Source organism: Salmo salar, chromosome ssa26 (genome assembly GCF_905237065.1).
Source record: "Salmo salar chromosome ssa26, Ssal_v3.1, whole genome shotgun sequence".
Lineage (NCBI taxonomy): Eukaryota > Metazoa > Chordata > Actinopteri > Salmoniformes > Salmonidae > Salmo > Salmo salar.
Window position 1 is genome coordinate 42,178,232 of NC_059467.1, and position 11,500 is coordinate 42,189,731.

The following is an 11,500-nucleotide window of genomic DNA, read 5'->3' on the forward strand; positions in this document are numbered from 1 at the left end:
GCCGTATTCATTTGGGGCGCACCGTAGCGAAACGTTTTGTTGCAATGGAAAAGGAACATTTTTGTGTTTCTTATTGGACAAGTTCAGGTTGTTCCTCCGTTTCAGTCTTTTCTTCCGTTAGGTGCCTAATGAATATGACCCTGCTATAGCCGATGACCCTCAAGGTCAATGTTCACTTGCAGGCCGACAGAATGCCAGGTCTAATGCAATCCTGTAGGCACATCCTTATAATCTCCATGATTCCTGTAAATTGCGCATCCCTTTTATAACGCGCAGTTACATTTCACAGTTCACTATTGCACGTTCTGACTAGGTGGGTCGGTTGATCATATAATACGGATTCCACATATCAATTAGTGATGGGGGAAATCATCTATACAGTTACATATCACAATATTATTTTGGACTATATTATATCGATACTTTAACTCCACGTGTCTTGTTTTTTGTTGTTGCTAGGTAGCTTTATCAAGCACTAGTCAGCTGTACCTGCGCCACAACTCAGGTATTTTTCATCCTATGGCTTGTTCTCCATCTTCTTTTTAAATAGTGAGCCAACCTGTTTTTAACCCACTTATTTCCTTCACTGATCAAAACACACTTTTTCTTTGTAGCATTTAAAAAAACCATTTTAGTCATTTAGCTGGTGCTTATTCAGAGCGACTTACAGGAGTAATTAGGGTTAAGTGCTTTGCTCAATGGCACATCAACAGATATTTCACCTAGTCGGCTCGAGGATTTGAAACGGCAACCTTTCGCTTACTGGCCCAATGCTCTTAACCACTATGCTACCTGCAGCAGACATATACATATACACCTGTAGAATCAAGAGAATCGCAATGCATATCTCATTGGCATCTACGTATTGTGATAATATCATATCGTGAGGTCCCTGGGAATTTCCATCCCTTTATTGCTGTTTTATTGTTTTGCATGTAGATTGTGTGTGTGTGTGTGTGTGTGTCAGGGTGTGTGTCAGGGTGTGTGTCAGGGTGTGTGTCAGGGTGTGTGTGTGTGAGAGACAGGGTGTGTGTGTGTGTTTACACCTGAGTGTTAACGTTTCTAAAAGCAGGGGTCTGTTTGTGTGTTAGCCTACGATGACAGGCAACTGGATGGTCACAACTAACTCTGTTTACTTTCTTAACCCTTTTTCTAACACACTGAGACACCATTGTCCTGGAAAATACAAGATGGCCTACTTCCCTCAGTCTATACCTCCCCCCTGATTCAACACAGTGTGTTTGTACAGCCGTCGGTGCGTGGCCACTGCATACAATGGGGGTTTGACGCCGTATTGGGTCGCCTTGTTTCCCGTTTCCTCCTTTTCAGGTTGCATTAAACTGTCAGAACCCAGGGTTCCTTCCAGGGCCAAGTGATGAAGGTCCTCGCCTGCACTTCTCTCTTTTTAGGCCTGTTCCCTCGCTGCTTGACTCATTGCAGTTTCAACGTTATTCAACATATTTTATCAATGTAGTGATAACGCTGCATCAATGTAGCTGGCTGGTTTGAAAATTGCGAAACATTATTAATTAATTCACATTTGTTGACAACTCAATTAGATATCAACCAAAATGAGATGGCTGATCTGTCTTGTTTTCCCGGTGGGTTCTACAGTGAAGCGCAATAGACTTACATAAAGATCTTCATTAAGTTCTAGATTTGGGTGTTCAGAAACATTCACATAGCCGGGATGTGTTCTGAATCACTTGTGGTCCTCTGTAGCTCAGTTATTAGAGCATAGTGCTTTCAACGCCAGTATAGTGGGTTCAATTCCTGGGACCAACCGTACGTAAAATGTATTCACACATGACTCTAAGTCACTTTGGATAAAGGTGTCTTATAATTGCAAATATTGTTATTTGCGAAAAAGGCTGTAACATAAAAAAACACAATGTGAGGCTGGAGTGGGGGAATCTGTCAGGATTTGCTTATTTAATGCAGTAGGTAAAGGACACACTAAATCCAGCTTAGCATCACTCCAATGCGGTTGGGGCTTTTGGCTCTTGCCACATTCAGAACTGACTGCTATGCGTTGGATTGGAGCGTTTTGAGTGACTGCATGCATGATTAAGAATGTGTGTGTGTCTGTGTCTCTCACAGGCTGTTATCATAGTAAAACACATGGGCCTAAACATCCTTAACCATGAGTCCAGTGTGGACATTGGCTACACTTACTGCCACTGTCTCTACCAGATCAATCCAGAGTTGGAATAGGTGAGACCACAGAGGGAAAACAGGAAGACACACACTTTAGTGGAACATGTTTCTGTGTGAACTGAACATTGTCACATCTCACTCACTCACACACTCGCATTCTCACACACACACACACACACACACACACACACACACACACACACACACACACACACACACACACACACACACACACACACACACACACACACAGAGGCTTGTTGTCACAGTGACCCTGCTCTGTGTGTGTCTGTGTGTGTATGGGTGTGAGACAAGGCTCTGTGTGACCTGTGAAAGCCCACCACTATTTGACCCCTGCAATCATCCTTTTCAATGCTGGAGGGTTGGGGAGGGAGGTAAATGCTGTGGCTTGTGTGCCAAAGCTGTAACGTCCTACACATGAGGCTTGCTCTGTTTTACTAGTGCCGTCTACTGTTGATCTAGCTAAAGGTGTTGGCTAACACAACCACCCCCTTCCCTCTGAGACACACACACACAACGTCTCTGTGTGTGTTGACCCTATTTAAACCTACATTAATAAAGGCTTTTACATCTCGCCCGAATAATCTGGCCACTAGTCAAACAAATCTTTAGTCACAGCCCTTCACAACACCTGTCCTCTAGCTCTGAGGGGAAAACCCACACAAGGACAAAGCTGGGACTGTTCCACCTCAGACATGGAAGTAGCTCAGCCATTACAATGCATAACATTACTATGTCCTTCCATGGCATCTCTGAAATTGTAAAGTCATCAAACTCTTCAAAAATGTTGAAAAAGCCCTTATTACACGGTTGTTACTCCCCAAGTTAACAGCAAGATTTGATATTTTAGTTAATTTGACTGGGTGACGTTGGGGAAAGCTCTTTTTTTCTTCTTTTTGGTTGTGCTTCCATAATTCTGAATGGGAAGGGGGGCAGGCCAGCTTGGAGGCGGTGATGTGGAGACCCATCCTGTACGCAGCGTCTCGCTGTATGCTCTCTGTGCCTAAGGGGGAGAGGGAAAGAGAGTGAGGAAGGCAGATTTGCATCAGAAGTCTTCACTGGTCCAAAAAGTTCCGAAATGGACCTGGGGCTTTCTCATTTGGACCCGACATGCATAAATATATATTTTGTAATATAGAGACCTGTTCTGAACGGACCCGAGGACAACTAGACCCGTTCCATATAGACCTGGTTGAAATCACACCCAGTTTGATCCCAGTGATGGAAGTAGCAGAAAAGTAATTTTTTTAAGCTACTTTATTAACCGTAGCTGATATAACGATAGAGGCTGTAGCAGGCGGGGCAGGCGACTGTACTGTGAGTGACACAGGGAGCAGCTCTCGGCTCTCCCTATACCTCTCTCTTTCTCTCTCTCCTGCTCTTTCTCCCCCTGTCCCTCATGCGCTCTCTCGCTCCCAAACTCTCATGCGCTCTCTCACTCTCTCTACCTCTCTCTCTCTTTCTAATGGATTTATTGCCCCTCATTTTTACTTCTGTTGTCATTGTGTATGTTCGTCTGTGTTTTACAGATAAACTGAGAAAATAATAAATAACACAAGTCAATCCGTATAATTCACAAACTATTTGTGTACAAAGGGAACAAGTAAAGTAGTATGACCTGAGGCTGTTGTTATTCTCCTGATCCCAGGCCTCCTAACCCCCCTCCCCCACCACACACACACCAGTGGAGGCTCCTCAGAGAAAGAAGGGGAGGAACATCCTCCTCAGTGAATAGAGAAACATTAAAGTTACCCTTTTTAGATAAAACTATACTAAATATACTCACATCGCCAAATAACTGATTAAAACACAATGAAAGGTCTACACCATTGTGTAGCCGGAGGACAGCTGTTTTCCATCCGACTCTGGGTACATTGACTTCAATACAAGACCTAGGAGGCTCATGGTTCTCACCCCCTTCCATAGGTTGGATGACGCCCTCTGAAAGTCTATCACAGCTCTTGTAGTGTGAACTGACACGTTGTCCATCCAATCAAAGGATCAGAGAATGAATCTAGTACTGAAAGCATAGCTAGCTAGCACTGCAGTGCTTAAAGTGTGGTGAGTAATTTGACCCGAGAGAGAGAGAAAAACAATAGTTGAACATGTTTGAGCATATTAATTTCTTAAAAAATGAAGCAGCAGCCGAGGGAGAGCTAGCTATCTATATTACTTTTTTCTTCTTAATTTACCTTTCACTTACTAACGGATTTAGCTAATGCAGCTAATTTAGCCTACTCATCTACGTGACTCAGACCGAGAGGAATGCTATTTCTGTTAGTTAGCTGGCTAAGGCTATTCAACAACACTGCAACTCTTCCAAGTCAAGGTAAGCTTTCGGTTTAATAAATGTACTGCCACTGGGGGCCCGCCGGTGTAACTGCTAAACTGCTTGCTGTACACTGCACAGTGTGATTTGTACACATGGATTGGATTGTGGGTTTTAACGAGTTAGTTCTAGTTTGTTGACTAACATTAATATGGTTAAAAAAATGTAGGCCGTGTAGCATTAGTGGTTATGGTATGAAGGTTTGGCTTGGAGAGGTTTATGTGCCTGTTCAGACATCTGTTGTGTTGTGCCCTAAAGGGGGAGTACATCAGCTTTAATATTGCAGATAGATCGTGGCTTCCATCAATGTAATTGTCTGCATCATTTCCAATCCACCATATATTTTTTTGTAAATATAAAATACCATGAGTAACAGGATTCTCTGGTCTGATTAAACCAAATTGAACTCTTTGCCCTGAATGTCAAGCGTCACATCTGGAGGAAACCTGGCACCATCCCGACGGTGAAGCATGGTGGTGGCAGCATCATGCGGTGGGGATGATTTTCAGAGGCAGGGACTGGGAAACTAGTCAGGATCGAGGGAAAGATGAACCGGAGCAAAGTACAGAGAGATCCTTGATGAAAACCCAAGCCAGAGTGCTCAGGACCTCAGACTAGGGCAAAGGTTCACCTTTCAATACGATAATGACCCTAAGCACACAGCCAAAACAACGCAGGAGTGGCTTTGGGACAACTTGAACCCGATCAAACACCTCTGGAGAGACCTGAAAATAGCTGTGCAGGGCGCACCTGGAAATAGCTGTGCAGGGGGCACCTGAGCTCAACAGCCAGGACAACGCAGGAGTGGCTTTGGGACAACTTGAACCCTATCAAACATCTCTGGAGAGACCTGGAAATAGCTGTGCAGCGACACTCTTCTTCCAACCTAACAGAGCTTGGTAGGATCTACAGAAAATAATGGGAGAAACTCCCCAATACAAGTATGCCTAGCTTGTAGCGTCATAAAAAAGAATAATCAAACAAGGAATAAATACACAAAGTAAAAATTGCTTGCCTATATACATGGGGTACCGAGTCGATGTGCTGGGGTACGAGATAATTGACTAGGCAACAGGATAGATAATAAACAGTAACATCACCATGTGTTGAGTCAAAAGATATGTACATATAGGTAAAGGTATAGTGACTAGGCAACAGGATAGATAATAAACAGTAGCAGCATCATGTGTTGAGTCGAAAGATATGTACATATAGGTAAAGGTATAGTGACTAGGCAACAGGATAGATAAACAGTAGTAGCATCGTGTGTTGAGTCAAGAGGTAGAGGGGTCAATGCAGATATTCTGGGTAGCTATTGGTTAACTATTTAACTAAATCAAATCACATTTTATTGGTCACATACACATTTAGCAGATGTTATTGCGGGTGTAGCGAAATGCTTGTGTTGCCAACTCCAACAGTGCAGTAGTATCTAGCAATTCACAACAATACACACATCTAAAAGTAAAAGAATGGAATTAAGGAATATGTAAATATTAGATTGAGCAATGTCGGAGTGGCATTGACTAAAATACAGTAGAATAGAATACAATATATATGAGATGAGTAAAGCATTATGTAAACATTATTAAAGTGACTAGTGTTCCATTATTAAAGTGGCCAGTGATTCCAAGTGTATGTACACTGCTCAAAAAAATAAAGGGAACACTTAAACAACACATACTAGATCTGAATGAAAGAAATAATCTTATTAAATACTTTTTTCTTTACATAGTTGAATGTGCTGACAACAAAATCACACAAAAATAATCAATGGAAATCCAGTTTATCAACCCATGGAGGTCTGGATTTGGAGTCACACTCAAAATGAAAGTGGAAAACCACACTACAGGCTGATCCAACTTTGATGTAATGTCCTTAAAACAAGTCAAAATGAGGCTCAGTAGTGTGTGTGGCCTCCACGTGCCTGTATGATCTCCCTACAACGCCTGGGCATGCTCCTGATGAGGTGGCGGATGGTCTCCTGAGGGATCTCCTCCCAGACCTGGACTAAAGCATCCGCCAACTCCTGGACAGTCTGTGGTGCAACGTGGCGTTGGTGGATGGAGCGAGACATGATGTCCCAGATGTGCTCAATTGGATTCAGGTCTGGGGAATGGGCGGGCCAGTCCATAGCATCAATGCCTTCCTCTTGCAGGAACTGCTGACACACTCCAGCCCCATGAGGTCTAGCATTGTCTTGCATTAGGAGGAACCCAGGGCCAACCGCACCAGCATATGGTCTCACAAGGGGTCTGAGGATCTCATCTCGGTACCTAATGGCAGTCAGGCTACCTCTGGCGAGCACATGGAGGGCTGTGCGGCCCCCCAAAGAAATGCCACCCCACACCATGACTCACCCACCGCCAAACCGGTCATGCTGGAGGATGTTGCAGGCAGCAGAATGTTCTCCACGGCGTCTCCAGACTCTGTCACGTCTGTCACGTGCTCAGTGTGAACCTGCTTTCATCTGTGAAGATCACAGGGCGCCAGTGGCAAATTTGCCAATCTTGGTGTTCTCTGGCAAATGCCAAACGTCCTCCACGGTGTTGGGCTGTAAGCACAACCCCCACCAGTGAACGTCGGGCCCTCATACCACCCTCATGGAGTCTGTTTCTGACCGTTTGAGCAGACACATGCACATTTGTGGCCTGCTGGAGGTCATTTTGCAGGGCTCTGGCAGTGCTTCTCCTGCTCCTCCTTGCACAAAGGCGGAGGTAGCGGTCCTGCTGCTGGGTTGTTGCCCTCCTACGACCTCCTCCACGTCTCCTGATGTACTGGCCTGTCTCCTGGTAGCGCCTCCATGCTCTGGACACTACGCTGACAGACACAGCAAACCTTCTTGCCACAGCTCGCATTGATGTGCCATCCTGGATGAGCTGCACTACCTGAGCCACTTGTGTGGGTTTTAGACTCCTTCTCATGCTACCACTAGAGTGAAAGCACCGCCAGCATTCAAAAGTGACCAAAACATCAGCCAGGAAGCATAGGAACTGAGAAGTGGTCTGTGGTCCCCACCTGCAGAACCACTCCTTTATTGGGGGTGTCTTGCTAATGGCCTATAATTTCCACCTGTTGTCTATTCCATTTGCACAACAGCATGTGAAATGTATTGTCAATCAGTGTTGCTTCCTAAGTGGACAGTTTGATTTCACACAAGTGTGATTGACTTGGAGTTACATTGTGTTGTTTAAGTGTTCCCTTTATTTTTTTTAGCAGTGTATATACTGTAGGGCAGCAGCCTCTAAGTTGCAGGGTTGCGTGGCTGGCTAATGATGGCTATTTAACAGTCTGCTGACCTTGAGATAGAAGCTGTTTTTCAGTCTCTCGGTCCCAGCTTTGATGCACCTGTACTGACCTCACTTTTTGGATGATGGTGGGGTGAACAGTCCGTGGCTTGGGTGGTTGATGTCCTTGATGATCTTTTTGGCCTTCCTGTGACATCGGGTGCTGTAGGTGTCCTGGAGGTCAGGTAGTTTTCCCCTGGTGATGCGTTGGGCAGACCGCACCACCCTCTGGAGAGCCCTGGGGTTGCGGGCAGTACAGTTGCCGTACCAGGCAGTGATAGAGCCCGACAGGAAGCTCTCAATTGTGCATCTGTAAAAGTTTGTGAGGGTTTTAGGGGCCAAGCTAAATTTCTTCAGCCTCCTGAGTTTGAAGAGGTGCTGTTGCACCTTCTTCACCACACTGTCTGTGTGGGTGGACCATTTCAGATTGTCAGTGACGTGTACGCCGAGGAACTTAAAGCTTTCCACCTTCTCCATTGCGATCCCATCGATGTGGATAGGGGCATGCTCCCTCTGCTGTTTCCTGAAGTCCACGATCGGCTCCTTTGTTTTGTTGACGTGGAGTGAGAGGTTATTTTCCTTGCACCACTCTCCCAGGGCCCTCACCTCCTCCCTGTAGACTGTCTTGTCATTGTTGGTTAACAGGTCTACTGCTGTTGTGTTGTCTGCAAACTTCATGATTGAGTTGGAGGCGTGCATGGTCATGCAGTCACGGGTGGCCCGTCAGGAAGTCCAGGATCCAGTTGCAGAGGGAGGTGTTTAGGCCCAGGGTCCTTAGCATAGTAATGAGCTTCGAGGGCGCAATTGTGTTGAACACTGAACTGTAGTCAACAAACAGCATTCTCACATAGGTGTTCCTTTTGTCCAGGTGGGAAAGGGCAGTGTGGAGTGCAATGGAGATTGCATCTCTATCGATCTGTTGGGCTAGTATGTGAATTGGAGTTGGTCCAGGGTGTTTAGGATGATGATGTTGATGTGAGCCATGACCAGCCTTTCAAAGCACTTCATGGCTACATATGTGAATCAAATCAAAGTTTATTTGTCACGTGCGCTGAATACAGCAGGTGTAGACCTTACAGTGAAATGCTTACTTACAGGCTCTAACCAATAGTGCAAAAAAGGTATTAGGTGAACAATAGGTAGGTAAAGAAATAAAACAACAGTAAAAAGACAGGCTATATACAGTAGTGAGGCTATAAAAGTAGCGTGGCTACATACAGACACCGGTTAGTCAGGCTGATTGAGGTAGTATGTACATGTAGATATGGTTAAAGTGACTATGCATATATGATGAACAGAGAGTAGCAGTAGTGTTAAAGAGGGGTTGGGGGGCACACAATGCAAATAGTCCGGGTAACAATTTGATTACCTATTCAGGAGTCTTCTGGCTTGGGGGGTAAAAACTGTTGAGAAGCCTTTTTGTCCTAGACTTGGCACTCCGGTACCGCTTGCCATGCGGTAGTAGAGAGAGCAGTCTATGACTGGGGTGGCTGGGGTCTTTGACAATTTTTAGGGCCTTCCTCTGACACCGCCTGGTGTAGAGGTCCTGGATGGCAGGCAGCTTAGCCCCAGTGATGTACTGGGCCGTACGCACTACCCTCCATAGAGCCTTGCGGTCGGAGGCCGCGCAGTTGCCATACCAGGCAGTGATGCAACCAGTCAGGATACTCTCGATGTTGCAGCTGTAGAACCTTTTGCTTAGGCTTTGTCGTGCCCTCTTCACAACTGTCTTGGTGTGTTTGGACCATTCTAGTTTGTTGTTGATGTGGACACCAAGGAACTTGAAGCTCTCAACCTGGTTGAATGCTCTCTGTCACTCTGCCACTCTCTCACTCTCTCTCACGCTCTCGGTCTCTCTCTCTCTCTCTCTCTCTCTCTCTCTTCACACACACACTCACTCACACCCCTAGTGCCTGCCTGCCTGTGATCTCAGCTGCAGCCATGAGATGTCAGTACGGTCTGCTGATTCCCTGCCTCACCCCTGTACTTCTAAACTGTTGACTCTCTCTCCAATAGAAAACAGATGGGATATTTGCTGCGGGCAACCACCAAATGGAGAAAATTCTCATTACACCGTCTACAGTTGACCCTGCTTATTTTCATAAAGCCCCCTCTCAGGGCAGCCTCTCTGTTCGGTTACCACCACCACCCACTCCGAATAGCATGTATTTGATGTCAGCTTGTCACATGTAATGCCTTGTTTGCTGATTGCAGGACATTTTTGTATCTTTAAGGCTAATGACAACCAGATGTCTCTTTAGTTTTTCTTCCAACAGTCAATTATCTTGCCATACAAACCACATCGCTTGTTATTTGAGCTGCTATTGTGTGACTGGTGGTGGTGGGAGCAGTGGGTTGGTAGTGAACCAGAATGTTTGAGGTTTTGGGGGTGTTGGCCAAAATGGAGCGAGCTACTTAGGAGTGGGGAAACAGTCACGTCACCCCCATTATGGTGAGCAGTGAAGCGTATACAAATTATACACGTACATGGCAAGTGGTACAGTATCTATATGCTCGTTAGACTAATGTCAGTCTAATCTTGGTTAACCCAGAACTAAAGTCTCCCGTAATTGGTCAGCTGCTTGATTAAGTTCTGGGTCCAGACGTGTTAAGAGATGCTAGAACAAGGAGCGGAACCGGAATGACAAGCTCCACCCTCTCTCTTTTTGCAAGTTACTGTCCGAATTCCCCCTGCCCTTCCGAAAGTCAAGACGCTAACACCTGCCAAATCATGTTTTGTCCAAATAACCAGTAACGAAAAACCCAAACATGAAGAACTACTGCTGCTCAGTATCCCACGCATCCCATTCTATTCCCGACAGATTCTAGGGTACCAGTCATGTTTACGTAGATCTGTCCAAGAGAGATGAATTTCAGTCAGACAGCACCAGGGATTCAAACACCTACTACTGATATGGACAAATCCTGATTTCAGCCTCCTTAGCCCTCTCATCTGAGACAAAAACATGGATCAAATCCAATCAGATGTGTTCACACTGATTTTAACTAACAGAACACAGTGACTGTTTTAATGCTTCAGAAGGCACACTAAAACACACTCATGCCATTTTCAATAGGTGCCATAACTGGGCTCTGTGCAATATTTAGTTTTTACTACGTATTTATGTGTTTACTACACAAATATTATCAGATCCAACAGCAATATGTGCAATGACTTCTATGTGTAATGTCCTGACCTCTTTTTTTAATGTATGTACGTTGTCTGTTTTGTATATAATGTTTTCATGTTTGTGTTCACCTTCCCGGGGACTGCAGATGGAAATGAGCTAAAACGCCTCACTTCTTACTTCTGAGATGTATGTTTTGTTGTACATGGTCCCTGTTCAAATAAACTTAATAAATAAATAGATTACAGTTGTAAATATATATTTGGAACGTCAATTTCTGTTTCTATTTTTCAGGATTATAGGATCGAGGCACGAAACACACTTTTATTTCCCCACTGAGTCAGCTGAAAGTATTTTTCTAGCCTTGTTGGTGAATGGAATATAAATGACATCATTACGTAATTTTCAATCTGGAGCCGCAGCAATATTCTATTCTGTGGGAGGCTCGGCTCGAGCTCCCCATATGCTGCGGACTCTCCCAGTCCCCCCTTTTCACAGAGAATATTAAGGAGTTATTAAATTAATCTGTGCTTGCTGGTGCGTGTTATTGCAGTGCAGAGATTTACAGCGAATGAAGC